The sequence below is a fragment of the Protopterus annectens genome, chromosome 9.part0 (assembly GCF_019279795.1).
Source record: "Protopterus annectens isolate FY-2018-M chromosome 9.part0, PAN1.0, whole genome shotgun sequence".
NCBI lineage: Eukaryota > Metazoa > Chordata > Ceratodontiformes > Protopteridae > Protopterus > Protopterus annectens.
In genome coordinates this window covers 1,879,412,874-1,879,419,003 of record NC_056743.1, presented here as the reverse complement: position 1 = coordinate 1,879,419,003, position 6,130 = coordinate 1,879,412,874, and the positions used below count along the sequence as shown (strand labels likewise).

The window sequence follows — 6,130 nt, the reverse complement described above, 5'->3', positions numbered from 1 at the left end:
AGCCCTCTGCTCTGAAAACAAACAACTTCTACTGTCTATCCAAACAAAAGAGGTGGACAGTGCCTATACTCTCTTGTTACTGCCAAGCTCTGGAACTCTCTGTCAATAGACATTACTACCATTACTACCACTGAGTGCTTCAACAACTTCAAACACACCCTTAAAACATTTTATTTCTAATCAGACCTGCCCCTGTTCCTTCCCCAACAGGTGAACTCCATCCCCTGCCTAGGGCCTTTCCTTTCTACATCTGGAGATTCCTAGACCATGAATTTCATTCACTAACCATTACCATATCGAAGTAAGAAACGTTATGTATTTCTACACCCTTAACTACTCCCATCCTGCACCACAATTCTTTTAAGCATATGCTTGCTTCTAATATTCTGACCCTCTGCCTGACCCTCACTCTTTACCTTAATCCTACCTGACTAAAAAAATGTAATCCAAAATATTACTTTTATTTAGTATTGCCTATCTAGTACATGTTTTATTATTGCATCTACCTTTCTGTACTTATTTAGTATTCATTACTTATTTAATGTGTGCTTTAATACTTGCTATTGTCTTGTGCACATATAATGTCATAACTTTTCATGTATCATTTGGAGATTTTCTCCCTGGGCCTCCACTGAAAATGGGTTCCTGACCCAGTCAGACTTTCCCAGTAAAGAAATATTAAATATATATATATATATATATATATATATATATATATATATATATATATAGAGAGAGAGAGAGAGAGAGAGAGAGGTGCCTTTATCTATTTTCATGCCTCCTACCATCTTTTTTCCCCTAAAAACTGTTGACACCCTACATCACCTCCATACATCCCTAGAATCTAAATGGCAGCTACCAAGTTCATACAATGCACACACTAGAAATTAGATCAAAACATTGTTACTACAAATGAATTCCAAGGAGCAAAAGAACCCAGGAGGCCATGACACAGGACTGACAAAAAAAGAAAAAGAAAAAATCCAAAAACATTTGCATGGAATGAAATGTAAGTAAGCAGAAAACATGTCCAAGCAACAAGTCATGCCATGGTGTAGAGGGATAAGGCTGTTCTTATGACTAAGGTTAACTGCATTTGATTTGTGGCTCAGGTATCTGAGGCATGGCAGGGAAAGAATGGGTGTGGCTATCCTTGGGGAGGGCATATGCTCCTGGGGTGCAAAAAGGGGTGTGTCTTAAGACACGTAAAGATTAAACAGACTACAAAAGATTAATCCAATTAAAAGCACTTTAGCTAGCAGATCTAGGAGACTCTCTTTGGTACCCTCCGTGTCAGAGGGATAAAGACGCCTTGTTGAAGTTTCAAGTAGTTTATTCATTTAAGTAGGTAGATGGATGAGTGTTCTTGTTCTAAAGACAGGAGTAGGTGGGGACATTGGTTGAGTTACTGCAGAGGTGGAACAGTACACGTCACATTTCCACTGCATGTCTGCTCCGAAGGAATACAGGTAGAAACAAAGGTGTTAGGTCATAAGGAAAAAATCCATTAGTTGTAATAAAATACTAAATTGAGATAACTCAGTCTCCTCCTGGTCTTGCTTATTGCTAGTGATACTGATTTTTAACTAATCAAGTGTTGATAAAAGGCTAAGGATTTAGGTGATGAAACCTTAGTAGATGAATGTTAATAATATGTAACCACACACAGGGTTGAAATTAAATAGCCATTGAAGAAAACAGGCAATTCATGGCAGGCCATAGAAACCTTTTAAAGTCAGATCCAAGGTATAAGTAATACAAAATACATTTTAGTGGCTTTTCCTCATAGCACAGATGATTTAATATTAGGCCCATCATTTAAAACAGATGAGTGATTCTGATGATCAGTAACTATATTAGTGAAGCAAGACCAAATACATTATCTATACAGAGATGAGCTTTCATGTGTGCAGAAACTGCTGTTTAAACTGAACCTTATTATTTCTAGTCAAATAAGAATCAATACTTGCAAAAACAAATTAATTACATTTAAGCATAATTAATGGTGAAGAAAGGCAGGTGATATTTTATATTAGCTTAGTGTGAAACAAATAAAGCAGTGAAACATCTCTACACCTTATTATAAAGAGAGAGCAAGAGAAGTGATGTCATGTTCTGCACCAAATCTCCAATGAAATAAGAAAAGAGATGGTCTGTTTCACTACAAGAAGAATATTTTTTGCTGGGTGTCAACTATTTCAAATAAAGATGCAAGTGGCTTTAAAATAATTTTTCCAAGACATGGCATACTAGAAGGTGTTATTTCTGATAATGATCCTCAAATTTTCCAGTCAAAGATTTAGAAATTTTCCAGACAGCTAAGAATTTTATTATGTTACTTCAAGTCCACGCTGTCCTCAAAGTAACAGGTGAGTGCAGAGAATAGTGCAAACAATCAAGAATCGAATCAAGTGGCACGACAATTCACAAGTGTAGACAGTTACTTGTCAGTTGTGGTGTGCAGGACTTAATCACATTAGAGGATAAACATATCACATTATCAGATATTAAAGGGAAAAAGAATGAAATGGAATTTGTTGATTACTTTTTATTTATGTATTAAGGGGAAACAGAAATTCTAAGATGCCCTAAGTGCTTACTTGCTGTAAGAGAAGTAGTCATAAAATGATACAGATTCCAGTGAGCACATAGAGTTTGGTTGGTGTGCAAAAAGCTAAAGTCAAGCTACAGCAATTTCAGAAGCAGCTGGACATATATTATTTTATGTGAAAAGTTTAAGTGAACATGAGGTCATTGTTGGTAATTTTACCAGCTTAAATATCAACCTCTACATCACTTGACGATTGCAAATTATCTGTTGGATTGAACACACAGAATATGAGTTGCTGGTAACCTCTTCTAGAAAACTCCAACAAAATCTTCTTGAGACACACCATGGCAAATAAAAGCGAACCGTTTAATCAAAACATAAACATAAAAAAATAGGAATGATCAACTTGATAGATTCCCCCTATTATTTTTCAGATTGTTCTTTTTGTAAATTTTTCAAATTGTACAGGACTGAAGTCACTAAATGGTGACATACATTTTAGTTTTAGACTTCCTATCCTTTAGAAAATATATACCAATGCAAATGGTATTCTAGTTTATAACAGCAATATTTAAAATATGTCCCTAATTTTAGACCTGTCTGAAACTCAAATGTGCCTCATTATTTATTAGCTTCAATCCCCAATGTTTGCCAACAAACCACACATTTGATGAGTAATGGACCAAAAAATGAAGTAAATATCTGGAAATGTTTGAAAATCTTATATTTTGGAATGAAAACACTTCCTCTGAGACCATTTAAATACACTAGAACAAGTTTGAAACATTAGGGGGAGGAACTATTTTACAACATGGAAACCTTGTTAGTGCAGTAGGTAGCATGTCAGTCCCATAATCTGATGGTCGTGAGTTCGATTTTCACACAAGGCAGTTTCAACTTTGATGGCGCAGCAATTGCATTGTCACCTTTCAGCAATAAGTTCTCTGGTTCAATTCTCAGCTGGGGTGCCTTCTGTGTGGAGTCTGCATATCCTCCCTGCATTTGTGTGGGCTTCTTCTGTGTGCTTGGGTTTCTTCCCATGTTGTAAAGATGTTTGTCTGGAGTGTTTCTCCCTGTGCCTCTGCTGAAAATTGGCTTTGTTCCAAGTTGAACTTTCCTGGTAAACAAATGATAAATACATCAAAAATAATAATATAGTAAAAATAAATAAGTCAAACACAAAAAATTTACTGGTAGCCCATTCTCTAAGCCCAATAATGCCCTCCAAGGGTGTGTGTTACTGAGCAAATAATGCCTTTCCAAGGGCAGGCATCAGACCTCAGAACAATGACTCTTGGCAGGCATTATTTATACAGTGATACACACACAGTTGGGCATTAATTCCCACTTATTTAATGTTTATTCATGTATATTATCATAGGATCATAGTAAGTTATTAGGTTAATGGCCCTGGGGCCCTTACAAGACTAGCCAACAGTTTGTCCCCATAAAGAAACCTCAGTCAGCACCTGTCGCCACTGTCAATGAGGGACAGAGGTGAAACCCCTTGGACAAATTTGTGGTTTCTCATCCACTCATTAAGGTTGAATTGAAGAGGGTCAGTGAAGTATTCTGTTTGACGTGTATGGGAAGTCTGTTCCAGAGATGGGGCAGCGCTGTATAAAATTAATGTAATATGTTACAGCTCTTCTATCTGGGCATCTGCTGGAAAGGGTTTTTTGACTAAACCCAGTTGAAGAAACACTAAGTAAGCTAAAAGACATTTGTACACTTATAAAATATTAGCTATCTATGAAAATTAAACTTAATAGATTAAAAACTTTCATGAAAATGTTTTTTTTTAATGAAAGTAAAAAACACAGTGTTATATACAACTGTTGTGTATTTTAGTAATGGCAGGAGTTGAGAATTTCTAGTTTCATTTCTTAATGCTAAGCAGGAATTGCAGTGTGATTTGCACGCATAATGTCTGGTGAACGGTCACTTAATCCATCACTGTGTACAGATCTAATGGTATCACATACAATGAAAGTGGAAATGATACAAGCTTGTAATTTTTTTATGTCATTTCTAGATCATGATGTACAGGTTAGCAGTACATGCAGGGTTCTTATTACATGAACGAACTTTTCAAAGTTCGAATGTCATATGGTTGACACCATATGATCGAACTTTGAAAAGTTCAAAGGTTAAATGTAATGGTGCCGTACAGAGCAAAATGGGAGAATTTCTTTTTTCTGCACTGAAATGCAATCTCGGAGTTGGTATATTTATGTAGGGGTGTGTGGGTGGTGCAGGGGGGCTTGCCCCCCTGCTCGGAGCGTTAAGGTAAGTTTTATTTATTTTTCTAATGTTTTATTATATATTAGAAGTTTCAAACTTCAATCATATATTGTCGAACATATGGTATTCGAAGTTTTGAAACTTCGAATATATAATATCGACCCTACATGTACTGAGGAGGACATCATACACTTGATTTGTGCTTCACTTGTATTAATTATGCTGACGTCATGGTACAAAAAGTGATGTATGTGTAAGGAATTCAGGCATGCTCTCATGTACGTTGTTGCAAGGGTGAGAAGTGTATTTAATTTTGTTAAATCTTGTTCCATTAGCATTATTCGACATGTTGTTTCAGGTTAAAGCATGATCCAACAGCAAGGAATAATAGCACTGAGAAGGACCATGTTCTCATGGGGCCCTAAGAACATATGTCTTTTCTGAAAAGGGGGTGGGTCAAAGACAGCTGAGAGAGCAAAGGTGTGGAACCCAGTGGATATGGACATACAGTGCTGGCCAGATTAATAGAAATACTGACAAATAATAGAAATGTCTTAGTTTCTTTAGTGATTTTACTTTTTCAGAAATTCACAAAATCTTTTCAGTTTGCTAATTCTTTAAGTTAAAGCTGTTTAGCACAAAATTACTACATGTTACTTACCTACTTAAAGAGAAATTATGTCATAATGACGTGGTTCCATGGTTTTAAAAATGGGTAAATTGGCTGACTTAACACCAAAAAAGCATGAAAAATTTGAGATTCTGCTCAAAGAAGGTGTTTCTGAATAAGAAGTGCCAAGAAGGTTGGAGTTAGTCAGCTGTCTGTCAGCTTAATTTAGAAGAAACTGAATACAGGTGAAGGGTTATCACCCAGATGTTCTGGCAGATGTGGTTGCAGAAAGTTCCCAACTCCTTGGGATGATTCATATCTGATCAGAGAATGCTGTAAGCATCACAAAGCATCCAGCAGACAGCTGCAGGGGATGCTGGAACAACAGTCTGTTACAATGAGTTCCAGAACTGTTCAACGGAGACTTCTGGATGCTGGGCTTCGAGCTTGCAGAGCTCTGAAGAAAAAGAAACTGTCCAACCAAATGAAGGCAAAAAGACTGTGTTGCATGAAAGGATTTCAGAACTGGTCAGAAGATGATTGGGAATGAGTTGTTTTCAGTGATGAGGGCAAAATACAGTGTTTGGATCAGCAAGTACAATGTGTCAGATGACAATCTGAGAGTGGATGAGGGATGATTGTACCATTCAGCGTGTCAATCATCCCACTTAAGTGATGTTGTGGAGCATTATGATCATCTTCAGAACAGTTCAGCTCTGTGACTA

General features: G+C 36.7%; 1 non-coding gene across 1 annotated transcript; it reads left to right on the top strand.

The window, feature by feature from the left end:
• The first annotated feature begins 3,368 nt into the window (after nt 1-3,368).
• On the top strand, nt 3,369-3,441 carry TRNAM-CAU. Its single transcript has one exon. It is a non-coding gene; the product is annotated as a tRNA-Met (tRNA).
• Nucleotides 3,442-6,130: the final 2,689 nt, after the last annotated feature.